The sequence below is a fragment of the Myotis myotis genome, unplaced genomic scaffold (assembly GCF_014108235.1).
Source record: "Myotis myotis isolate mMyoMyo1 unplaced genomic scaffold, mMyoMyo1.p scaffold_m19_p_3, whole genome shotgun sequence".
NCBI classification, from domain to species: domain Eukaryota; kingdom Metazoa; phylum Chordata; class Mammalia; order Chiroptera; family Vespertilionidae; genus Myotis; species Myotis myotis.
The window spans coordinates 104,754,172-104,781,161 of NW_023416335.1; the positions used below are offsets into that span (position 1 = coordinate 104,754,172).

General features: G+C 43.5%; 1 protein-coding gene and 1 non-coding gene across 6 annotated transcripts in view; both read left to right on the forward strand.

The window, feature by feature from the left end:
* Positions 1–26,990, forward strand: part of MICAL3 (microtubule associated monooxygenase, calponin and LIM domain containing 3) — a 269,337-nt gene that overhangs the window by 28,343 nt on the left and 214,004 nt on the right. Inside the window, exon 2 of one of the 5 annotated variants that reach the window (XM_036301482.1) lies at positions 24,032–24,331. The exons of the other annotated variants lie outside the window; for them this stretch is intronic. The gene's annotated coding sequence lies outside the window, so the exon portion shown is untranslated. The remainder of the gene's footprint in view (positions 1–24,031; positions 24,332–26,990) is intronic. 5 annotated transcript variants of the gene reach the window in all.
* LOC118652241 lies at positions 4,011–4,117 on the forward strand. Its single transcript, XR_004966508.1, has one exon. It is a non-coding gene; the product is annotated as a U6 spliceosomal RNA (small nuclear RNA).

Consider the following 26,990-nt stretch of genomic DNA (forward strand, 5'->3'; position numbering starts at 1 on the left):
GCCTCTTATGTTGGTGACTTTGTTTTAGCTTTTAAACTTCCTCCTTATATTGCTGGTGAAAACAACCATTAGCTGATAATTACTGAACACATTGATTTGGGACTAGACTTGATTTGAAGCTAGACTTCTGAGAATAGTTGGCAGCAAATGTACTGAGGTTGTATTTACGCATGCCGGGAAAATGGAGCACTGTCAATTCCCATTGTAACGTCAGTCAACTCCCTTGTGTTATCTAATATTTTTCAGCTTTATCTACTCTAGTATACAACATGGAATTTAATAACAAGAAGTGCATTGGGTTATGTAGATAAATTACCAGAATGAAAAGCTTAAACTATCTCCTATGCTGATCCCTACAAAATATCCCAGCAGTCCACCCTCTCCCTCTGTTGTTTTGACAAGATTAAGAAGTAAGACATTTAAAAAAATTAAATTTGTTGGAGGTAATAGTGGTTATTAGGATCATATAGGTTTCAGGTGTAGATTTATCTGCTGCAAGATCTGTATATTGCACTGTGTGCCCACCACCTGAAGGCAAATCTTCTGTCACTATACATTAGGCTCTCTTCACACACCCCAACCCCCAAGGACATTTTACTTACATGATAAAGTTCTGTTTTAAGTCATCTGTGACACACTAAACACCTCTATAACGGTAAGTACCATTTCTGGTCACTGAGGGAGGGAGCAAGCTCAGGAGGTGTGATCTTGGACAGGAAACAGCGTGTCCAAGATCACATTCCTACTGGTAGGTGGTAATGCTGGGCTCTCTTTTGGGGGGCATATTTGTGATTACTTGCAAATGTGTTCTTTCAGAGCCTTATTTGTTTTGTACCCTTTTAACTCTTTATCAAGTATTGTCATTTCAAAGATGGGGTAAATAAATGTGTTGGGGTTTTTTCTTTGCATGTAATTTGGACAAGTGGATGTAAATCATGTAGCTGGGGGATAGAGGTGGGTGGTGGAGCGTAGGAACAAAAATGTGAGGAGTGGAACTTCGCTAAGGAAAAATGGAGAAGATGAGAAATTCTTTCTTTCCAGATGCAACGAAGTTGTGGGAATCTATTAAATGAATCAAGTATGGTATAGTACAGTTAAAAAAGTCCCAGGCTTGTTCATTAAGTATTACTCATTGGGCACCAAAATGCTTGGATGACTTTTTAGTAGGTGTAATTTTGAGATGAAGCATGGTTCCATATTCCCTTTTTGTTTTGTTTTATTTTAATCCTCACCCGAGGATATTTTTCCCTTGATTTTTAGAGAGTGGAAGAGAGAGGGAAAGACAGAGAGAAATATGATGTCAGAGAAACACATCAATTGGTTGCCTTCTGCACGTGCCCCAACTAGTGCCCAGGCCAGGGAGGAGCCTGCAACTGAGGTATGTGCCGTTGACCAGAATCAAACCCAAGACCCTTCAGTCCGCAGGCCGATGCTCTACCAGTGAGCCAAACCAACTAGGGCCCATATTCCCTTTGTAGATGGAGTTGCCTGGGATCAAGTGGATGCTACTGGGTGATGATTGCATCTTGGATTGTTCTGGCCTTTCTTTTCTGTAGAATGCAGAACCATTACATATGGTTTTATGGTCACAAGTTGACCTGTGGGTGACAGTTCTTCCAAAGAAATCAGTCCTTCTTGGGATGTTTTTGGAACCTGTGATACTTTGGCTTCTTTGCCTACATTATTCTTGATTTGGGGACAGATTTTTGTACTTTGAAGATGGATCTGATATGGTTAGATGTGTAGGCTTATGTTCAGTTCTATTGTCTACTACTTAAAACTATGTGACCTTGAGTACAATACTAAATTTCTGGTTTTTCATCTATAAAAATGTAGATAACACCTATCTCATGCTCTTATTGTGAGGATTAAGTGATATTGCGTGAAGTTCAAAGAATAGCATACAAAATAGTACTCATTACATAGTAAGTATGTATTAAATGTTAGCTATATTGTTGTTGCTTTGAAACAAGCAAAACATTAATTTCCACACAGCTCTTGTAGATGAAGTAGAGGATCAAATTGGGCGGCAGTATATTTAGTAAAACATAACGTGTGAAAAGAAATAACAATACTATTCCCATTTATTATCTCCTGTGTTAGGCCCTGTAGTGTGTGTATATACATATATATAAATACTAGAGGCCCAGTGCACGAATTCTTGCACGGGTGGAGTCCGGCCGGCCTGCCCCGATGTGGGCCAATCGGGCCAGGCAGGTGGGTGGGGAGGGGATGTGGGAGATTGGCCGGCCAGCCCACCCCCAATTGGGGTGGGAGTGGCTGATCAGGGGGCGGGGCTGGTTGGGGGTGGGGCCACTGGAGGTTTGGGGTGGCCAATCGGGGCCTGATCGGGCCAGTTGGCCACCTCAGTGCAGTCATAGCGACCAGTTGTTCCAGTCATTCTGTTGTTCCAGCCCCTTGATATATATATATTTTAGAGGCCCAGTGCACAAAAATTTGTGCACTCGGGGCGAGGGGTTGGGGGGTTCCTCAGCCCGGCCTGTGCTCTCTCACAGTCTGGGACCCCTCCGGGGATGACCACATCCTGGCTTAGGCCTGCTCCCCGGGGGGATTGGGCCTAAGCTGGCAATCAGACATCCCTCTGGCAGCCTGGCAGCCCTCGGGGGATGTCCACTTGCCAGCGGGGAGCAGGCCTAAACTGCAGTCGGACATCCTTAGTGCTGCTGAGGAGGCAGGAGAGGCTCCCACCACCACCACTGTACTGGCAGCCATCAGCCTGGCTTGTGACTGAGCAGAGCTCCCCCATGTGGGAGCGCACTGACCACCAGAGGGCAGCTCCTGCATTGAGCATCTGCCCCCTGGTGGTCAGTGTGTGACATAGTGACCAGTCATTCTCAGTCTTTCTGCTGTTAGGGTCAGTTTGCATATTACCCTTTTACTACATAGGATAGAGGCCTGGTGCACGGGTGGGGGACGGCTGGTTTGCCCTGAAGGGTGTCCCGGATCAGGGTGGGGGTCCCGCTGGGGTGCCTGGCCAGCCTGGGTGAGGGGCTGATGGCTGTTTGCAGCTGGTCACACTCCCTTCAAGGTGGGGGTCCCCACTGGGGTGCCTGACCAGCCTGGGTGAGGGGCTGAGGGCCGTTTTCAGGCTGGCCGGCGACTGAAGCTCCCAGCCTCTCCTTTTCTTTATTTTTTTTTATTCAGGGATTTATTTACCTTCTATAATTAAATCTTTGTTGCCGTCACTGGCGCTCCCAGCTCTGAGGCCGCAGCTGGCTGAAAGCAGGTATCTGGGGTTTGTTTGGCTTCTATAATTGAAACTTTGTTGCCGTCCTGCTCGCTCCAGCTCTGAGGCCGCGGCTGGCTGAAAGCAGGTATCTCGGGCTTGTTTAGCTTCTATAATTGAAACTTTGTTGCTTTCGGAGCTGTTGCTTTTGGAGCTTAGAGCAGGCCGTGGCAGGCGGGGAACCTTGGCTTCCTCCATCACAGGAGCAAGAAAGCCTCCTGCTTGCTTCAGCTGTGTGGTTGCCGGCCACCATCTTTGTTGGCAGTTAATTTGCATATCTCGCTGATTAGCCAATGGGAAGCGTAGAGGAGGTATGGTTAATTACTCTTTTGTCTTTTATTAGATAGGATATATATGGCATCATTTAATTCTCATAACAGTCATGCAAGGTGGTTTTATGAGCACCACTAAGGGCCATGCTCATGGTCAGGCAACTAACTGTTCAGTAGAGCTAGTTTTAGTTACACATTTCTCAGGAACTGGGCTTTCTCTTGTCTCTGTGTATCTTGGGAGCCAAAGTAACAAGAACATCATTTTTTCCCTGGCCGGGTGTCTGTTGGTTGAAGCATGGTCCAGTACACCAAAAGGTTTCAGGTTCGGTTCCCAGTCAGGGTACATACTCTGGTTACGGGTTTGATCCATGGTCAGGGAGCCTATGGGAAGCAACCGATCTATGTTTCTCTCTCTCTCTCCCTCTCTCTCTTCCTCTCTCTAAAAATCGATAAAAACATATCCTCAGGTGAGGATTAAGAAACAAAAGTCAGTACTTGCTTTGGCAGCACATATACTAAAATTGGAATGATACAGAGAAGATTAGACTGGCCCTTGCAAAAGGATGACACCCAAACTTGTGAAGCGTTCCATATTTAAGAACAAAAACAAAAAAACACAAAAGTTATTCTTTGCCCTGGGCCTGTTGTTTCAGTTACTCATATAAAGCCATGGCCCAAAGGGAGGTAGGATATCTAGGACATCAACCCTTTTTGGGTGAGTCTTTTCAGTTGTGATGATTGAACAGCATCCGGGAAGATTTCAGGGGACTTGTCTTTTAAAAAGGCCTATGATCACCTCTTTCTAAGCCAGGCCCTATTGGTCTCTCTTCTACCCACAGGCAGATAGATATCCACAGCCTTAACAGTCACCCCAGGCTGGAGGATAAGAGCCTCATGTCCCCTCCTCACTATCACAATACAGGCTGCTTCATAACTGTAATTTTGCTACTGTTATGAATCGTAATGTAAATATCTGATATGCAGGATGTATTTAGGCGACCCCTGTGAAAGGGTCGTTTGACCCCTAAAGGGGTCACGACCCACAGGTTGAGAACCGCTGCCTAACTGGTTTGGCTCAGCGTCGGCCTGCAGACTGAAGGGTCCCGGGTTCGATTCCGGTCAAGGGCATGTACCTTGGTTGTGGGCACATCCCCAGTAGGGGGTGTGCAGGAGGCAGCTGATTGATGTTTCTCTCTCATGATGTTTCTCTCTCATAGATGTTTCTAACTATCCCTCTCCCTTCCTCTATGTAAAAAAAAAAAAAAGAAAAGAAAAAAAATCAATAAAATATATTTTAAAATAAAAGAAAAAAGACCTGAAGTTCATTAGGCATTGAGTCTCAGGGTAAAGCTCTGCCTAAAAGACTTAGGGACTGCAGAGAATGGCTAAAGGCTTAATGCAGCCTTATGTGGACAGCCCAGGTGGGCTCTGAGCAGAGCACAGACATAGACTGCCTGGTGCTACAGAACAGCAGGTATGTGCTGGCGGTGAGAGCACTGAGCATGGTAAGTTGCTTTTGGTTCTGGCAGTGCCAAAGACTACATATGCTGACAGGTCAGGTTATAGTTACTTTGGGAATTGTGACCTTTGAATTTCCTGGCTTACACATAAAATTTCAGTTGCATAATTTGCCTCTTCTTGCCCTCCCTGGCATTTAATTTTTTATCTCAGTGAATTAGATCCATATCTCTCTGCCTAACCTTCTCTTATTAGGGAAGTCTCACTTTTCTTCTGCGGCTCCCCCAGAGTGTCAGGCAGGAGACCAGCTGGGAGAGGGGATGGTTAGGGGGCGGGGGTTGGCCTGTAGGTATTTTCTTATATCTCCAGGCCAGTCCCCTAGGCTGGGTGAACCCACCTGGGGCTGCCTCTGGGATGGATGGCAGTATGTTTCAGCCGCCCTTTCTACATCTGTGCTTCTGTGCACACTGCTCTGTGTATATGCAGCATTCTCTCCAGGCAGCTTAGCCAAATTTTCCCCAGACTTCAGTTTCCACTTGGAGTTCCTTCAACTCTAGGAAACCTGTTTCACCACCATAGCCTAAAATTATCCCCCATCCAATGAACTCTGTATAACCTGAACATTTCATTTGGCCTCAGGATATTTTCCTTGTTTCAAGAACATTGTTATTTGTGGTTGAAGAGTGGTCTGGTTTCTTTTTTCTAAAAACTAGATTATAAGAATCTTGAGGGCTAAGATTTGAAATCATTGCATTGCTTGTTAAATGGTCACTGGATTTGCTGAAATAAACATGTATTTTCTTAGTGTCTGCTATGAGAAAAGCAGTGGGCTGGGAGCTATGAAAGACATAGGACAAGCAAGGTCCTTAAATTAAATTCCTTAAGATACTTAGACTGGCCTTGCAAAGCGTGGGCTTGCCTGCCTGCCAGCTTCTTCTTCATCTCCCAGTGAACTCTTTTTTTTAAAAAATATATTTTATTGGTTTTCTACAGAGAGGAAGGGAGAGGGATAGAGAGCCAGAAACATCGATGAGAGAAACATCGATCAGCTGCCTCCTGCACACTCCCCACTGGGGATGTGCCCCCCGCAACCAAGGTACATGCCCTCGACCGGAATCGAACCTGGGACCTTTGAGTCCGCAGGCTGACGCTCTATCCACTGAGCCAAACTGGTTAGGGCTCCCAGTGAACTCTTAATCCACTGGCCTTGATCCCTGGAAAGGCCCAAGTCTATAAGTCTGTTCTCAAACCTGACAGCCTGTGTACGTGTGAATCCTTCTGCCCCCAGAGAAAGCTCCTTCCTTTACTTAGTGCCATTCTTCCAGCCTCAGTCAAGGTATCACTTCATTACCAAGGCCTTTTCTGATCTCCTCAGCCAAGATGCCCCTTATATTCTGCTATTATTTTCCTCCAAAAACTTCTTTTACAATCCAGAAGTGTCTGCTGAGTCCTGGCTGGTGTGGTTCAATAATTAAGAGTTTTGGCTCATGCACCAAAGGGTCGCAGGTTCAATTCCCAGTCAAGGGCACAAAGCTGGGTTGCAGATTCCATCCCCAGTCCAGGTCAGGATGGGTGTGGGAGGCAATTGATCACATTGTCTCTCTCACATCAATGTTTTTGTCTTTCCCGCCCTTCCTTTCTCCCTCCCTCTCCCCCTCAATCTCTCTCTCCCATTCTTTCTAAAAATCAATGGAAAGATTATCCTCTAGTGAGGATTAATAAAACAAACAAAAAAGAAGTATGGACTGATTTGTCTATTTGAATTATTGACATTTTTATACCAATGGTTATCACTCCCATCTGAATTTCCATTTCTGGGACACAGGAGACAGCATTTTATTCAGATTCTGTACTTAGACCCATCATGATGTCTGGTATTTACTAGTAGACTCACTGTAAATTCTAAATAATTGAGTGTTCTTGTAGAAACATATATACTTTTTTTTTTTCAGGGACAAGAAAGAAACATAAAATGACTAGTGATTTATCCTCTAGTTACATTGCTTTGTTTTTTTTGCAGTAGACAGGCCTTATGGAACCACCAGTGTCCCTCTCTTGAGATGAAAATTGGAACTTCTTTGATCTAGACAAAATACATGTGCTTTTGTTCTCCTTCTTTGTCCCATCTTTCTTCCCTCTTTATTCCTTTTTTGGCTTGTCTTAGAAATAATTTAAGGCAACTTGGGCTCTTGATCTGTGCTGTACGGTGAGGAGGTTAGGCAGGACTATTCTCTTGTGTGAAATTCTAGACGCTTATTTTGGAACCTTTGGGATACCCAATTTTCCTGAAACTCTCAGAAGTATTTTTAGAAGCAGCCTACGCTACCAAGAGATAGGAGAAACAGAGCTCTTAGTTTCATCTCTTTGCTGATTCCCCCAGAGGGTATGTGTGCTTTTCCTAATCTTTGATATCTCAACTGTCCCATGTACTGGATATTGTTTATGACTTGCCTATGAAATCTTTAAATAGAGAAACTGAAGTAAATGTCTCTGAAACACTTCAGGTTCGTCAGGGGAAAAAGAAGTGCTCTGTAAACTCAGAGTATAATTATTAATCAGATTTTCCTTTCCACTTCTCTGTCCTGGGTTTGCCTTCAGCACTGCTCAGACTGCCAGGATGAACACATAGAAAATAACAAGACCATCCGTCCCAACCCCCTCCTGGCACAGTGGCACAGACTGGAGATAAATACAACTCTCTAAGCCAGTGATTTTCTAACACCCTAAGGCAGCGATTTTCAACTTTTTTCATCTCATGACACACAAACTAATTACTAAAATTCTGTGGCACACCAAAATCTGACAAAAAAAAAAAATAGGTATAATTCTGACTCAGTCACATTGGACTGCTATTGTTGTGTTGGCTCTTGGTCATTTTTTCATTTGACAATCAAAGGAAAAAGAGGTCCGTGCCCCTGACTAAATAGTCAGGTATTGCATGTTTTAAAAATTATTTTGACACTCTGGTTAGAAATCCCTGCTCTAAGTGACTGTCGTTAGTGTGAAGGTGGCAGCGGTCTCTTTGAGCAGCACTTTGAGGGAGTCTTGCTCCTTCTGGGTATCTCTGGCTTCCATTGCCTTCAGTCCTACGTGGCATTTTCAGTTGCCTTTGATACCCACTTTTCTTAGTCTGGCCAGAAGGGGGTTCTCCTTCATTAGCCCCCACTAGTGCTGCTGAATACTAGTTGGGAGTGGATGCCAAGTTCTAAATATGTCTTTCAGTCCATTTCTGAGGGAGCAGTTAACCAGCTGTGGAGCCCACAGGTTTAGGGTCTCCATTTTCCACCTCAGTTTCCACTGGTCAGTGCTCCCTTTGGCAGTCAGATAAAGAGGCCTCTGTAGTCAGAGATGTGTCCACTTTAGTACAGCAGCAGATTTTATTGTTTTTAAGCTTTAGTTTTCACTTCTTAAAGAGTATCAGATTTCAACAGTAATATTATGTGTACATTTATGAAAGAACAAATTCAGAAGCAGAATTTGATAATTATCCCCTTACTGTGTCTCTTTCTGTGTTCCCTTCCTTCTAAGAAGACCTATTCCCTAATGCCTGTAATAGTCTTGGCACACAGTAGGTGCTTTAATAGTCCTTAATTGGGCATAGTAGGAAGAAGTATCAAGTCTAACTGTCTAAACCAGCAATTTTCAACCCTTTTTTTCTCATGGCACATATAAACTAATTACTAAAAATCTGTGGCACACCAAAAATATATTTTTTGCTGATCTGACAAAAAAGGTATAATTTTGATTCATCCACACCAGATGGCTAATGTATTGGTTGTTGTCATTTTTTCTTTTAATTTTTTAATTGATTTTTTTTTGAGAGAGAGAGAGAGACAGAGACATTGAGAGAGAAAAAACATCAATGTGAGAAAGAAACGTCGATCTGTTGCCTCCCATATGTGCCCTGACTAACCCACAACCTGGACATGTACGCTGACCAGGAATCAAACCCACCACCTTTTGGTGTATGGGAGGATTCTCCAACCAATTGAGTCAAACAGGCCAGGGCTGTTGTCGTTTTTTTTATTTGATAATCTCTTCTAAGGGAAAAGAGATCAGTGACCCTTGACCAAACAGTCAGCTGTTACATGCTTTAAAAATTCTTGCGGCACACTGGTTGAAAATCACTGGTCTAAGCCATATAATTTAGCAGGATTCACAAAAATGTAGAAAAATGTTTTATTTATTGTGTCTTTCTAGTTCTTATTTATCTTGTCCTCTATTTTAGCATCCCACCCCATTTTGAGGTAGTACTTTCTAAACTGTGTTCTATGGGCTGTTAAAAAGTGTTCTGGAGAAAATTAAAACATGTTCATAATCAAATGATTGGATTTTACTATTTTTTTTTGTAAGGGGAAGGATTATAAAGCTTTTAAAAACTGATTATGTTCTGCAACTGTTAATTCAGCCATCAGACTTTTTATTAGTTGTGGGAGTTTTTATTTATAACAATTTTTTTTTTTTAACTTCAGAGAGGAAGGGAGAGGGAGAGAGAGAGAGAAACATCAATGAGAGCGAATCATTGATTGGCTGCCTCTTGCATTCCCCCCACTGGGTACCAAGCCAAAATCCAGGCATGTGCCCTTGACTGGAATCAAACCCGGACCCTTCAGTCCTCAGGCCAATACTCTATCTACTGAGCCAAACCAGTGGGGATTTTTTAATGAAGTCTTTTATTATTATTACTATTATTATTATTATTATTATTGATTTCAGAGAAGAAGGGAGAAGGGAGAGAAAGGGAATCATCATTGATGAGAGAGAATCATTGATTAGCTGCCTCCTGCATGCACCCCACTGGGGATTCAGTCTGCAACCCAGGTATGTCTCCTGACCGGTAATTGAACCTCCTGGTTCTTAGGTCAGTGCTCAACCACTGAGCCATACTGGCCCGGCCATCCATCAGATCTTTTGATTTGTGATCAATAAAATACAAATTTATCAAAAATGTTATTGAATTTATAGGTTGGATCACTAGGCATTTTTAATTTGTCATCCCATGCCAATCTAAGTATACCCTACTACCTCTTGAGCTATTTAGTATTTTTGTAAATTTTAATTTAAAACTATTTTGTGGTCAAATCTATTTGAGGAATGTTGGACTCGCATGGAACCAGTCTTACCTTTAAGACTACAGTAAGTCCTCATTTAACGACATCAATAGATTCTTGGAAACTGCAACTTTAATTGAAATGACATCTATCAAAACCAGTTTTACCATCAAATAATTGATATCAACAAGTGTTAAGTTCTTACAGCAAAAACATTACTACTGGTCACAAAAACATTGCCAAACTTCTAAATAAGGACTCAAAACATAATATTAAAAAATGAAATAAATATGAGTTATACATAAATCTAAGAACTATTAATAAAAACAAGTAAGAGAATTATTTTTCAACCCACCTATTCCAGTTCAGAGTTGCATGTGGCCAAAGCCACTCCTGGCAGCTCAGCACAAAGCAAGACCCACACTAGACAGAACACCCTTCCATCACATGGTGCACTCACACACATACACATACTCAGATTAGGACAATGTAGACTCTCCAATTAACCTAACATACATATTTTTTGGAATCTGGGAGAACACCCACACAGACATGGGGAGAATAAGCAAACCACACAGATATTAATTCTTTCCAGGAACCAAAAATTTTTTTTCTCATCAGCATTAGAATGAAATGATGTTGAACAAAACAACGTGATTGGAGGACCTGCTGTACCTTGTGGACTATGACTAGTCATGGCGATCACTGAGTTATCTGCTATGTTGGACACTGTCCTAATCACTTCAAAATAGTTATTTACTTTGAGCCTCCCTTCAAAACCATTATATTCCTCTGAGTTAAATGGCGTTAGATCTCTATTTAACGGGGGGGGGGGGGGGGGGCATGTAGGCTTGGGCCTAGTAAGTTTTGGATCCCAGGTTCACGTCTGGATCCTTGGAGCTCTGGAGCCTGTGCTCTTTCCACATTGGCTCTTAGCTGTGTCCTTTCAGTATTGCAGGTCTAAACTTTGTGCCAAGGTCACTAACCCTTCCTTCCTTTTACCTGAACATTCCTACAGAGGCAGGCTTTGGTACGTTGTTTTGCTACTGCATTTCTCCTTTGCTCATGCTGATTCTCTCGTGTTCTTTACTTTCTAATCTTTGTGCCCATTTATCTTACCCATCTTTCAGGATCTCTTCAGATCCACCTTTTCTTCTGTGAAACTTGTCTGGATCTTGCAACACAACTTTTCTCTCAGAAATATTTCCCTTCTTTTTTAAGTAAAAAGGGGAGGGAGGGAAAAGAGGAGAATGCCTGGATTTCCTTCAGCCACAGTTTTCTGTCTGTCTGAGAACTTTTTACCTCTATAAGCAGGAGCCACCTGCCAAGGTCAGCCATGGGCCAAGGTCAGCCCTTCTGGATCTGCCCTGAGACTGGGTGGCCTGAGGTCCCCACTGTGAGCTCTGTCTGCTCTATGCCCCTTTAGCTACAGCATTTCTGTTTAGGAATGTTTTCTTTCCCTAATCCAGGCCTAGAACAGCCACGATTAGCTTCCAACAGTGCAACTATATTCAGCAGCCAAGGCCAGTGTCTTGTGGCCACTCCTTCCAAAAAACCCCCAACCCTTGTTCTTCCCCAACAGTTGTCTCTGAGTCTTAAATTTATCTGTTTGAAGCAATTCCTTTTTGTTTTTTAAACAAAACTCAATCATTGGACTTTGTCCTTTGTAGATGAAGTGAGAGTTGCTTTCTGAGGACTGGCTCATACCAGCTACCAGCTGCTTTTAAATTGCTGCAGGTCTTTAAAGAGACAGTTTAGTTGTGGACCAAATTTCCTACCCAAAGAACCTTGTTGTCTTTAGGATTCTAGTGTAGACTATGACAGTGTTGAGGTGTGTGACACCTGGCAAAGGTGCATGAGAGGTGCATGAGTTTGGTTTTAATCTCCCATTGGGTCAGTCTTGTAGAGTTAATCCCTTTCTCTCTCTCTCTCTCTCTCTCTCTCTCTCTCTCTCTCTCTCTCTCTCTCCCTCTCTCTCTCTCACACACACACACACACACACACACACACACACACACACGGTTGGCAGTATGTGTGCCATGTGCAGGAATGGTGAACAAAACCCAGACACACACATTAGCCATATGGGCTGATGATCAAACAGAAGTAAAGCCTCATCATTTGGAGGCCTCTGGCATTGGCAGTGTGTCCTACGTGGAGAGTATCCTCAGTTAGCAGTTACTTTGTAAAAGACCGAAAGACTAGGCTGTGCATATTTGGCCTCAGCCATACAAGATAAAAATGCAGTCAGAAGGATGTGATGGAAGACAGCCTGTTGGAGGAAGGACTACTAGGTCCTGAAGAACACAGAGTGAAAGAATGGTAGCCTCAAGCTGGCCTTCCTCCAGATTTGTCTCTTGGATTTTGCACTGGAGCTGAGGAGGAGGGACTAAGTTTTTGGGTAATGACTGGCTCCTTTCTTCCTTCTTGTTAGAATACTCCAGTAGTAATACCACGTTGGATACTCTATTTATAATGCCCTAAAATTCGGGGTTAGAAAAAAACAGACCTCCATCAGCCTTTGGGAAAGACTAAAAGGAAGTTTCTCTATTAGTATCTTGCTTATTATTGCCATTGCATTTAAAAATCTGTGAGGGGCTCAGATTTTGTCATCCTATATAATACAGAGGTAATATGCAAATTGACTGTCACACCTCATACAAGATAGCCACCTCCATGTGGTCACAGATAGCCGCCCCGATGTGGTCAGAAGATGGCCGTGCCATGTCACAAGATGGCCACCACAAGATAGCTGGCAGGGGAGGGCAGTTGGGGACGAACAGGCCAGCAGGGGAGGGCAGTTGGGGGCAATCAGGCCAGCAGGGGAGGGCAGTTGGGGGCAAACAGGCCAGCAGGGGAGGGCAGTTGGGGGTGATCGGGCCGGCAGGGGATCAGTTAGGCGTCGATCTGGCTGGCAGGGTAGTGGTTAGGGGGTGATCAGGCTGCCAGGCAGAAGCGGTTAGGGGCAATCAGGGAGGCAGGAAGGCGAGTGGTTGGGAGCCAGCAGTCCCAGATTGGAGAGGGTGCAGACTAGGCTGAGGGGCCACCCCTCCCCCGCTTGAATTTCATGCACCGGGCCTCTCGTGTACTATAGATGCAATAAGGGTGGCAACCATGTCCTTAAAACAGTACCATGTGGATGGCAGATCTGACCTGGTTGCTGAATGAGCGAAGAGGCTACTAGCCCGAAGTCAGGAGCATCTTACCTTGAAAGTCTGAGATTCCGTCTGTGGCATTTAATTTGGGTGTGGGTTAGGATGGGAGATGGCTCCCTCAGTGCATGTGACCATTGATTGTCTTCATTGGAGCCTGACTTGCCAGGTTTGTGGGGACTCCTGAGGATTATAGAGTACTTGTTGGAAGAGGTCTCAGATGAGTGAAAAGTCTTCCTTAGTGCCAAGGGCTGTCAGAGGTACTCTTCAAGCCCCAGCCCATTTCCCCATCACTTGGCCATGGTAGGGTAAGGAATGGAGAAGTGGGTATATCACGTGTTAACAACTGCTTACCTTACTTTTGGGAAGATCGGAATTTTCAGATCTTTCCCTCATGTTTACTTAAAACAGATGGGAGCAAAATAATTGCCATGAATGAACAGAGATGGCTGTCATTTAATCTCATGCATATGTGTTCCTAACAGTCTTCCTTTAAACATTCTGTGACTAGGAAAGTTGTGAATAAAGTTAAACCAATGATTAGAAGTAATTGTCAACCTTCCTACCCCTGAACAGGATGCAGATAATAAGTAAAGTCAATATTTGGTTTGTATACCCTTTGTATCTAATCTGCTTTAGTATATCTTTCTTCAAAATGTCTTTGGAAATTGGTTATCCTGGCACCTAAAATTACACTTGCCAAAATTGCTGCTCAGTGTTTGTTAAATTACTTTTCCTTTTAAAATTCCTGTTCCTGTTGCCTTAGCTCTAAACTGGTCCCCCTTCATCTCATGTCCAAGTGATTGCCCAGGCCCCCTGTACATGCCTGTCTGCAGTTCCACCTTCCTTGGTACCACCCTCCTGGCTACAACCAGACCATTGTGCTTTGAAGGCTGGGTGCTCCTACTCATATCTCCAGTGAGCTCTCCTGCCTGATCAGCACCACTTTCACCCTCCTCCCAGTCCCCTGCATGCACTCTGCTAAGTTTGCTCTAGCTTTCTATGCCTTCTCTGTACCCAAAGGGCCTGGCCTCTCTTCTCTGCTTATCAAATCCTAAGCATCCCTACCCTGACAGCTTGGCCATACAGTTTAGAAAATGTTTGCTTGTTTGTTATAGTACCTGTATTAGTTTTTTCCTTAATTAGATTGTAAGCTTCTTGAGGGTAGCATATTGTCTTCTTTTCTTCTTGCTTTATTCAGTGGTCATCATACACTTTGTGAACAGTTAGCAAATCCTTCAGGATTATAGCTTTTACATTTTGCTGTTGAGTTCAACTGCACCTTTTAATACTTTAAATGTTATTATAATGTACTAGAGGCCCGGTGCACGAATTTTGTGCACGGGGGGCAGGGTGTCCCTCAGCCCAGCCTGCACCCTCTCTAATCTGGGACCCCTTGGGGGATGTCTGACTTCCAGTTTATCGGCCTAAACTGGCAGTTGGACATCCTTCTCACAATCCGGGACTGCTGGCTCCTAACTGCTCACCAGCCTGCTTGCCCCTAACCGCTTCTGCCTGCCAGCCCGATTGACCCCTAACCACTCCCCTGCTGGCCTGATTGACACCTAACCGCTCCCCTGCCGGCCCGATCACCCACAACTGCCCTCCCCTGCCAGCCCGATTGCCCCCAACTGCCTCCCCTGCTGGTTTGATGGCCCCCAACTGCCCTCCCCTGGAGGCCTGTCCCCCACAACTGCCCTCCCCTACTGGCCTGGTAGCCCCCAACTGCCCTCCCCTGCTGGCCATCTTGTGACAGTGTGGTGGCAGCCATCTTGTGATGACGTGGTGGCAGCCATCTTCTGATGACGTGGCAGCAGCCATCTTGTGGCAGCCATCTTGTGATGATGTGGTGGCAGCCATCTTCTGATGACGTGGCAGCAGCCATCTTGTGATGATGTGGGGGCGGCCATCCTGTGGCGGCCATATTGTGATGATGTGGGGGGCGGCCATCTTGTGATGATGTGAGGGTGTGAGGGTCAGTTTGCATATTACCTCTTTATTATATAGATGTCCCTTAGGAAGATGTTGGCTGTAATTCTATTAAGAGATGTTAACTTATGGTTGTTGTACTAGTGTACGAAAACTTCTACAGTTAATCTCCAGTGTGGTACTCATTTCAGTTCACATGAACTGTACATTTGTGCAGTGTCATTACTTTAAGAATGACTCTGTGAATGCACTTTGTAGCCTTTTGTGGGGGGGGGGTGGGGAGTAGTAAAAGAAGAGAATTCCATGTTAAAATTATTTTTTTTTAAAACATTGGGCATGTATTGGGCAGAAACAGTGTTTATAACATTTTTCTGGGCTTAGGTATGTTGTTTTGGAGATCTTTACGTATTTGGTATACACTGCAGTGACCTAACATAGAAAATTATAGCATGTCATTGCAAGCTTTCTCTGCTGTCACCAATGAAATTATTAAAAAACAAAATAAAATGACAACAACAACAAAAAAACAATTAGTAAACCCTTGATTCACAAACTGAATCACTGACCTAGAAAATATTCAGTAAGAAGCATTTTCCTACCATTACCCCTTTTTGAATTATTTTTCTATAGGTCTTATTTTCTATTTTGGGCTAAATGTTCAGGACTTAGGAAAAGAAACCTCAAATATTTTGTAAAGTTGGCCTGTGGACTAAAGCGTCCTGGGTTCGATTCCGGTCAAGGGCACATGCCGAGGTTGCTGGCTCAATCCCCAGTAGGGGGCGTGTAGGAGGCATCCAAGCAGTGATTCTCTCTCATTGATGTTTCTATCTCTCACTCCCTCTCCCTCTCTCAAATCAATAAAAATACTTAAAAAACAAAACAAAACGAAAGCTGAATCTTGTGGTATTGCAAAGGACTGTTCTGTTCTTTGGAAGGTAAGGTGGTAAAGGAGAGGAGTAGCTATAGATAGGTATGATGTGGTAGTTGTGGCAGCAAATGTGGCATGGGGCTCAGAGACCTTCCTCTCAACAGGAGCCCCATACCACACTTGCTGCCACCACTACTGCATCATACCTATCTGAGGGTAGGCAAAGCCGGGGGGTGGGTATGGGGTACAGACTCTTCAGCCTCTCTCGCTTTCCCTTTCTTATCTCCTGTTTACCCACCTCCATCCCCAAGTCTGGACAACTCTTGCCATGTTAGAGATATTGCCTCTTCAAGTAGCACAAGTGTAAGGAGCAAACTCTAGGAGTTGGTGTATGTATTGAAAATGTGGACTTTTACTTCATCAGGAGCCCTCTTAAGCTGTTTTGGACCTGTTGAGGATTGATAAGGGGCTCCAAGAGCATTTCCTATGGGTCTGAGACCATGTGCCCATCCACTTAGGGAAGGATCATGGAGTCGAGAGTGTAGAAGCAAAGTGGAGGCTGAGAGGCTGATCTGGAGATAGGTGTTCTCGTGGTCAGATTTTGAGTATGGGAGCAGACCTCTGCCAGGTGGCCCTCTTCCCCAGGGGCTGACAATTCTTGCACAGTGAGACTGGTCATGGGGTTATTTAGGAAGGAGGTTTCTGTAGTTGCTCTCTTGTTAGTTTGTTCATTTATCTTCTCAGTTCTTCAAGTCAGAAATCTTTGGATTATCCTCTCTTATTCTCATACCTCATATTTTATTCATTAATAAATTCTTTAAATTTTATTTCATATTTTGATCCACAATCTGCCTACAACCTATATTGATACTTCTCTAGGCTATGCCACTATCACCTATCCCCTAGCTTTTTTTTTTTTTTCTCCCCAGTAACCTTCAAACCACTTTCCCTGTACCCCTGCCCTTGTATCCTTAGATTGTCAGCACAACAGCCAACGTGGTCCTATTAAAACCTGGGTTGCAGTCTCTTCTTTCTTGTTTAAACTTCTGCAGTGGTTTCCCAATGCCCCCATCCCACTCTGATGAAAGCTAAAGCCCATCTTGCTTTGCACATGCTGTTCCCTTGCCTCAGAGGCTCCCAAGTAACCCTGGCTGGCTCCCTTAGTACTTTGCTCTGCTTTCACTTTCCTTAAGGCTTCTCAGCCATCCTGGTTAACATCACCACCTCTTCTCAACCTATACAGCACTTCCAGCCCCCCATCTACCCTGTTTTTCCTTCATAGCATATATTTCCTTTTAATATGTTAGGGTTTGCTGTGTGTTGTCTCTCTACCACTAGAATGAAAGCTCCAGGAGGACAGGAAGTTTTGTTTGTTTTGTTCACTATTCTGTGCCATGTGCCTGGAATATAGGGAGTGAACGGTAAATATCTTTTGGCTTTAGGCATTTATTCTGCATCCATTATGTACTGGGGACCAGGCTCTGGGGCTCATGTATGTACACACATAGAGGAATAAAACTGGTTGCTACCCCTACTGAGCTCACTGCAAAGTGATGGCAGTGCAGTGAGAGTAGTACTGAGGGAGTTGAGTAAATTTTTGTGGAGGTACAGAAGGAGTTGTGTCATCCCTTGAAGGTGAGCATAGCTTCCCTACAACTGCTCTGCTATTCTTTATACACATCCTGTCTTCATCTTTTCCTGTGAGGTGGAGAGAGAATTATCAGCTTCCTTTTGCTAATCAGTCATTTCACAAAATTAAATGCTTTTTGCATATTAAGTGCATTTCTGGGCACTGTAATACTGCTGGATCTTAAAGGCAGGGGAGGTATCATGAGTATTTTGTTTTATGCCAAATGAGTCCAGTTCCTTTAACCTTTCCTTATAAGACCTGTCTTCCATCCAGTTAATCATTTTTTTCCTGTATCCATTCCAGTCCCCCATCCCCACCTTTATTTATATTTGCTTTTCTGTTCTAGAAGGATTCCATCCCTATCAGGAGGGAATTTATTTCTTTAACCTACCTAATGCTTTATTAGCAAGAACAATCCTACCCTTCCTCCCTTCTCCAAATGGTAGGCAGCCATTATAAACCATTCCTGGTGCCAGCTGCATTTCACACCATAAAACAGGCCTGAGGTCCAGAGCCACCATTGCCTCAGCCCCCTCCTTTTGGTCAGTTCTGGCCCACAGATAGTTCAACTTGACCTGTCAAGGGATATCTTTGGCTTTTGGGGTAGAGAAATTCATCTGTTCCAGCTTTAATAGAAGAGGATGAGGATTAAGTCTTAGACCAGCTAAGGAGCTATCTTTGGAAGAAGGACAGAGCCATGCTGTAACTTGGCTTTCTTTTTTTTTTTTTCTCTATAACTACTCCAGACATTTGTCATCAACACTACGAAGAGTGTTCATTTCACCTAGCCTCTGACTCTGAGGCGTTTACATTTTGGGGAACATAACACAGTTAACAATATGGCCTGCAGTCCTAAAATCACTCTAGTAAGAGTGAGTCTTACTTGGTGAGTTAATGAACTGTGTTAAGAGATTTGCTGAGCTTTGTATTAGTACGGCTTTTCTGCAGGAGTTAGAACTAGAAGAGGGCTGGCCTAAAAGTGTTAGAATTTGATTGTTAGGGGATTTACATTATTTTAAGGAAAATCTATAGGTTTATATCATCCAGGGTTCACTTAAGAGATCAAATCATGCCATCTTATTGTATCTGTTTATCTTGAGATTTCAGTTATGAGTAATGGGAAATATTTAGTTTCTTGGGGGTGGATATTTCTTCCTTTTTAACTCCCTCAGAAAAGCTTTGCCCTTTTATTGGTAGCAGGACTGCTTACCACTGAACTCCAGCCATAGCTGTTTTCTGTAAGCAGGCACCAGTTGATAAGCTGCCATGGTGGAGTCTGTCCTGCCTCCATATAAGACTACTAGAGGCCTGGTGCACGGATTCATGCACCTGTGGGGTCCCTCAGCCTGGCCTGCACCCTCTCGTAATCCAGGACCCTTCGGGGGATGTCAGCCTGCGGGGATCAGGCCGAAACCAGCAGTCCGACATCCCTGGAAGGATGCAGTGCACGAAGCAGCAGGCGGCCAGGGAGGAGCCTGAGCCCGGGCCAGGTGCCGCGCCACTCCCACTCATCCTGGCCCTGCTGTGCCTGCTGCCACCGCTGCCACTCACCAGCTGTGAACCTGGTGTCTGGGTCCCGTCAGTGAGCTGAGTGGCGCTCCTGCTGTGGTAGTGCACTGACTGCCAGGAGGGCAGCTCCTGCATTGAGCATCTGATCCCTGGTGGTCAATGTGCATCATAGTGACCGGTCAAACGGTTGTTTGGACACCTAGGCTTTTATATATATAGACAAGAGGCCCCATGCACAAAATTTGTGCACTGGGGGAGGGGGTCCCTCAGCTCGGCCTGCACCCTTTCACAGTCTGGGACCCCCTTGGGGGATGTCCGACTGCCAGTTTAGGCTCGCTTCCCACGGGACTCCTTGCTCCTTACCGCCCACCTGCTCACTGCTCCTTACTGCTTGGCTCGCTGCTCCTTAGCACTGCTGAAGAGACAGGAGAGGCTCCCGCCACTGCCACTGCACTTGCCAGCCATGAGCCTGACTTCTGGCTAAGCGGCACTCCCCTTGTGGGAGTGCACTGATCATCAGGGGCAGCTCCTGCATTGAGCATCTGCTGCCTGGTGGTCATTGCGCATCATAGCGACTGGTCGTTCTGGTCATTCCACCATAACAATTGCTTAGGCTTTTATGATATAGATGAGCCATTTTAGCTCCTTCAGTGTGTCCCTGAGGAAATATAGACTTCTATTAAGGTATATGCATCAGTTACGATTAGTTTCAGTTGGAAATTGCAAAATATGGCTTAAACATGAAAGGAGATTTTCTGCTTTATGTAATAGAAACTTAGAGGTGGAAGCTCCAGAACCAGTTTGGCGGGCTTCATGGTCAAAGTCCTGACTCCTTCTATCTAGAAAGATAGCAGTTTTAGGCCTGTTAGCTGCAGCTTGTGGTCCACTCCATAGATTGACAGGTGAGAGTAACTTGACCTAACTTTACTACACTGGCACATGATTTCCATCCTTTTAGGTTTCCATGGTCAAACATGGTTGCTGGAGCTCCAGCTATCATATTTCACCAGGGAAAATACAAAAGGGAGGAAATGTAGAGAAAGACAAAATGTTGCTCTCCCATGTGAGACATTTCCTATAAGGTCTTTCTGGAAGGTTCACACACTTCTGCTCACATTTTATTAGCCAGAACTTAGAAAACATGGTTGCAAGGAAGGCTGGGAAATGTGGTTTTGTAACTGAGTACATTGTTGGCCCTAATAAATTTGGGGTTCTATTATAAGAAAGAAGTCTTTGCTGTACTTAGTGTGCTTTAGTTAGTGTCTAACATACTTTTACTTCATGTGGATCCACTTCTTCCTGCCCTCTCATGAACATTGAGAGGAGCTGAACATAAATACAGTGTTTCTTTCTCCAGAGACTTTCTGGATGTTCTTGCTTCTCTCCTTTGAACTAAATAATAATCTAATTGCAGGAGTTTGTTGGAATTCTAGTGAGTGAGAGAGTGCATGTATTTCTGTGGGTGATATCTTAGCAGCAGTGGCAATAAAGGCCTGGGCATACCTGGGAGGTCGCTGTTCTTATGTCTCTGAGCCCTTTCTCCCCTTCCCCTCTCTAAATCCTAGGGTTTTTTTAGAAGTTGTGATCTTGATGTTTGGCTTCTCATAGCAGGATGCCTCAGAGGAGTGGGCACTGGGTGAGCACACAGCATCTCTGAACATGGTGGATTGAGCCAGTGCAGACTTAAGTATGAGAAGCTGAAGTATATGTTCATGTCCCCTCTGCAGCTTCTCTTCTATGGCTGCATCTCCTAAGAGATGGCTCATTTTTCTTCCCTTGTACACATATACATTCATAAGCACTGTTTAATGGACCAAGATTTTGGTTTATGACTAAAAATTGTGAAAACTTTAAATTCTCTGGACCCAAGTCCTTAGGAAACCTGGATCCTATACTCAGCTCAGTGAGTCAGTTAGATACCTCTCGGATCTTCTTCAATTTGAATCCTCAGCAGCTCTGTGATATCAGCTTGGGGCTTTTCAGGCATGAGAAGTGTTTCCACCTCCCACCCTGGCTGGAAGTTGTCCAGGAAATTGTCACTGACACATTGAGATGCACAAATGGAGCAAACTGTCAAGAGAAATGTGGAGTTCATCTTAGAAAACGTTGCTCCCAGCAGTAGCACATGAAAGTGTGAATTTGTAAGAATTAGGTTAGTATATTGAGAGATGATGGTAGGTGAAAATAAGTGTGTGAGTGTAGGAGACTGTCTTGGCTCTTAGATTTTAAATGGTTCTCAGCTGGGAATCTTTCTATATGTGCACTGCTGCACACAGCTTATTCCAGTGCTGGGTCTGCCTTGGGTGAACAGTCACTGCTAATTCCTCACTGTACTGATATTCACATCCTCTCCTAAGTGGAACAGAAGGAAGGTTCCCTGTATAGAATGGGGAATGGGAGGGCATGGATTTCACAGGAACAAAGTCATAGAGTGTTTGGGGGTGGGGCAGACACACCTGTGGTTTAGGTTAAGTTAGGGTCAGAATGGAACTGTCATTCCCAGTCTGAACCTTTGAGTCTTTCAGGTGCCTGGCTTTCTTTTATACCTGAACAAACCAGGGGGTTTTGAGGAGTGAGATGGAAAGAGGATGATTACAGCTAATAGCCACCATTTAAAAAAATATTTTTGATATATATTTATTTTTTTATTTCAGAGCAGAAGGGAGAGGGAGAGAGAGATAGAAACATCAATGATGAGAGAGAATCATTGATCAGCTGCCTTCTGCATAACCACTACTGAAGATCAAGCCCACAAGCCGGGCACGTGCCCTGACCAGGAATTGAACCTTGACCTTCTGGTTCATAGGTTGATACTCAACCATTAAGCCACATTGGCCAGACTAGCCACCATTTATTGAACACTTACTTTGTGCTAGGCATTCTAGTGGCTAAATGCATTATCAATTAATTCTTAACAAAGTCCTATGCTGTGGGTATTGAGTTTCAGAGAGACTGAGTGACTTGATTAAAGTCACACAGCTAATTAGTAGCAAAACCAGGATTTGACTCTAATTCTGTTTGACTCAAGCCTATGCCCTTACCCATATCAGAAATCTGCTTCTCCCTCATTATTCATTCAACAAGTGTTTTAATGCCCACTGTGTTCTAAGCACTCTTCTGCTAGAGATAATAGTAATGAGCCACACAGTTAAAAATCCTTACCTTCATGGATCTTATATTACAGCAAAGGGTAATTTTCCACTTTCTTTCACGATCAGTTTACTATATGTATTACATCTTTCTAGCCCTGTATTTTATATAAATATTATACTTCTTCCCCAGAATATTTCTTTTCAAAAAATATATATATTTATTGATTTCAGAGAGGAAGGAAGAGGGAGAGATAGAAACATCAATGATGAGAGAGAATCACCGATCGGCTGCCTCCTGCATGCCCCCTACTGGGGATTGAGCCCACAACCTGGGCATGTGCCCTTGACCCGAATTGAACCTGGGACCCTTCGGTCCGCAGGCTGACACTCTATTCACCGAGCCAAACCAGCTCAGGCCAGAATATTTCTTTAATAACTCTTCTTTTTCTCAAAGACTAAAATGAGGGGTTTCTTGCCCTGGCCAGTGTGGCTCAGTTGGTTGGATTAAAAAAGAGGGGTTTCTTGTTTGTTGGATATTGGGATATTAATTCTTAATACACTTCCTACCCTCACTCCCCCCAAACCATTATAACTGGTCATGGGGTAGGTAAGATAGAGCACTTTATGGAAGGCCTGGGGGTCTTGGGAGCTCACCCATACCTGGAATCTGGCCTCACCTATCAGACCACTTCCCTTATTTCCCAGGGAGAGGTAGTCCTGGCTTATGTGGAGTTCTTTTGCTTGTCCTTCCTACTTCCCACTCTGAGAAGCTGTTTTTGAGGTGGGTGAGAGTGATGTCAGGAAATCAGTGGTGGTTTAGTTCTGCCTCCTCACCTCCAGAATTGTAGCAAATAGTAAAAGGCTGGGAGAGCGTAACGTGGTGCGAGATTTAAGGAGGAGGCATGCTATGCTGCCTTTGCATGTCAGAACCGATGATTTACTGCAGAGATTTATAATCTGGACACTGGAATTTCTTCGGTGGTACCTCCAAGAAAAGAAAACACAAGATTGTTGAAAGGGTCTGGAGAAAGATAAATGGGGTACTGGGAAGGCTGGGGTCTACCTACCCCTATTTCAGTCAGAGCAACGTTTACCTGTTCTAGATTTGGGGATGGATACTAACAAAAGGTTAAATCACTTAGCTAGTCCAGTCCTGCCTTTTTTATAGAAAAGGAGTCTGCAGCCTTGCCCAAACAAGTGTTATATCCAAGGTTGGATGGTCTATGAGCTGTTGAATCAGTACAGGAATCCTGTTCCCATCCTTCAGGTCACTTCCATGTTCGGTTTCACGTCAGATAATGTGAGTGGAGTTCTGAGTGATCTGACTTCTGCTGGGCACCTTCACAGAATGTTAACATATTGATTCTCTAGAAGTGAATTAGTAGATTCCTCTCTTAATATCATAAAAGAAAAATGTTTGATTTCATGGCATCCTTTAGCAGTCATTTCATTCCTCAAAAGTCATATTTGACCTTAAATAAGTCCACAGTTTCTTTTTGGTGCTTTGAGTTTTTCCTTTCACAAAAGGGATAATAAATACTAGATATAAGCAATGGAGTATTGACATGAAAGGAAGAGTGTCATAAAGGGCCTCTCTTATTTCCCAGTCCCTTTAGGAGTAAAGAATTGTGTTTTTACAGTACTTTACATCTTATGAAGCATTTTCACACACTCACTGTCAAATTTGATCCACAATAGTAAGGTAGATAGAGTTTGGATTGTAATTTCCATTTTGTAAATGTGTAAATGGATTTAGAGAGGTTATCTAACTTATTAAATGACAGAGCTCTGATTCAGATTCCTGTTCCTAATTTTGAATACAGTTCTGCCATACCACCCTGCCTCTTCAAAACAGACACAATGTGCAAGCTATGGGGTCGTCAAAGTAACTTTTCCTTGCTTCTGGCATTCATTTCTGTTTGCTGAGGAACTTATTGAGAACATCAGTGCCACTTTGTCTGAAACAGCAGAGGAAGTGACCCAGCCAGGAAGTTGGGCCACATCACCAAATGGCACAGTTGGAAAGACCACTATTCTGGCCCTTCTCCTGGGAGACCTGTGTTAGGAGGCCAACATAGGGTGGAGCTGACTGTGGGATTTCCTTTCCTGTTCATTATGGTATGGTAAGTACTTAAAAATATCTCATGAAACATTCTTTGTCTAGTAGTTGAGTGTGTGCCAAAGTTCAAGGCATTAAACATCTGAGTGTTACCAAGTAGCCAAGCAGTTGGTGCTGCCTTCTGAAAGATGTTCATTCACCATGGGTGTTACCCTTTATTTGATCAACAAACTCAGGTTATTCCTTCCTTCAAGCTTATTCTCAGGCCAGTCAGTAAGAAACTCTTATTCTCAGGACTCTTCAAAGAGAATTAAATAATTCTGTAATTCCTGGCAATCAAGGGTTCATACAGTTTAGGAATATTCTATCATTTTAAAAATAGATAACTATACCCTGAATGACCTGTGTGTTTGTGTTTCACCTTTGCCCAAGTTTTTCCCCCTCTTTCTAAAATATTATTTTCTCCCTTCCTGACATTTCAACCAAACTTCTCTAATCTACTCAGTCTTCTAGGGCTCTGTTTCTGATTCACTTCTTTACCTTTTCTAGAGTACCCTGGCCCAGGCAATCCTTTGAATGACTTTAGCTCCTTGTTGATTAGTATGGGCATTGTGTAGGAGCTTGTTAGAAATGTAGCATTTCAGGCACCATCCAGACATACTGAATCCACATAGGAACAGTATTCCTCAGTGATTTGGTGATTTGTGTGCTTGGAGAAGCATTTGCTTATAGGTCTCATGTTGTATTTATTTATCACTTTTTATTATTAGTTAACTGTTTCATTATTTCTTCCTCCCCTTTACAAATTATTCTTTTTTAAAAATGTGTTTTTTATTGATTTTTAGAGAGAGGAAGGGAGAGGAATAGAGAAGTAGAAACATCGATAAGAGAGAAACTCTTACCCCTCCTGCACGCCCCCTTCTGGGGATAGAGCCTGCAACCTAGGCATGTGCCCTGACTGGGAATTGAACCATGACCTCTTGGTTCCTGGGTTGACACTCAACCGCTGAGCAACACTGGCCAGACCAAATTCTTCTCTTCTTAATCTCATTGTAGTACCTGACCCAACTTTGACACAGAATAGGCACTAGTTAATATTTGTAGATTGACTGGGAGTCACCATTTATTAAAAAATTTGTCAGAGTATGTAGGGAATTGTATGAGAAGTATGACATATGCAGGCTCATAAAAATTTACTTCTGAAAGGACAAGAAAATGTATGAAAGGACACAATAAAATTTAATTCACCAAGTGAGGCAATGTTGATGTAAGGGGCATAGTCATTGGAGCTAGCCAATCCTTAGATAAATTTTCCTAGCTCCATCACTTACTGTCTGTGTGTGACCTGAGAAGATTTGATTATTCTCTCCAAACCTTAACTTATTTATCTGATCTCTAAAATTGGGGTAACATAATGTTACTGAGCCAGGGTTCACTGTTTGACATGTGCAGAAGCGAATACTATTGCACTGGCCTTTGAGAAATGAAAAGAGGTTTTATTGTGAGGTCAACTAGCAAGGAGACAGGAGGCAAAGCCCAAATCTGTCTCCTCTGTCCAGAGCTCAGGGCAAGATTTAAGGGTTTCAGCACCAGATCTTTCTGGGCAGTGGACCCTTTGCTTCTAAAAGGGTTCCAGTGTTTACTGTAGTTTCTCTTCAAGTCCCAGTCCTTTGGTTCCATGGCAGGGAGCAGTTAAGAATTCACAAGTATTACTTGTGAGTGGTGATCATGTGTTAGTCTAAGTGCTGAATTCAAGGTTTAAACGTAGGTTCCGGGTCTTGTTAGAAACATGATAGGACCAATTTGAGCTGGTTCTGTGATTACACTTACAGTGTTGTGCTGAAGATAAAATGAGATAATGTAGATAAAGCATATAACATAAGTGCTTGGTGAATGGTAGCTAGATGGTACAAAATGAATGTATTTAGGGACTCAACAATAACTAGAATTTAAAATTACTTTAATTGGATTCTTGCTAATCTTTGAGATACTTTACGTTTTATAAAAGGGACAAAATAGAGAAAATTTTTTCTAAGAGTCATGTTAGATCTGCGCCCCCACCCCCCCCCACCCCGTATTGTTTTATGATTTCCAGGATGGGCCATAAGTAAGGTTCCTATCTGTGTCTGCTTTCCCAAGAATACCCATCTCATGGAGGAGGAGTGCCTGCTATCAAATGGTGTTTGATGGACATGTGAGGATGTGTGTGGAGAAGGAGCTTGACAGAGGGAAAACACTGCCTTGCTATGCTCTGCCTTGGAGCACTGCGCCCATTCCACCTCTACCCATCCCACCCAGTATTTATGCTTCTACAAATAAATGTATAAAACAGACTATTAGAAGACAGAATCTGAACTAAATAAGTGTCCTGCTAAAAGGACAAGAAAAAGTACGAAAGGACACAATAAATTTTGTGTCCTTCCCCAAGCTCTTGCACTTCCTCTGGACAGGGAGTGGGTGAAGGGACTTGCCAAATTGTAAAAATGATTTTTTCTTTAATGGCAGGCAGCAGAAGGGAAGATGGGTGGTACAAACATTTGGTAGGTCAGCTGGGGACCTGTTAAGCTGTTGTGCACTTACTTTGTTGGAGTAAAGGCTTGAGCACCTGAGACCTTAGCATGAGTGCCCTGTGTCAAGTACTGACAGGTTGTGTTTTACCTGTTGTTAGTGATGTATTGGGTGGGAGGCATGGAATCTGTGGATGAATTAACAAATTAATGTCA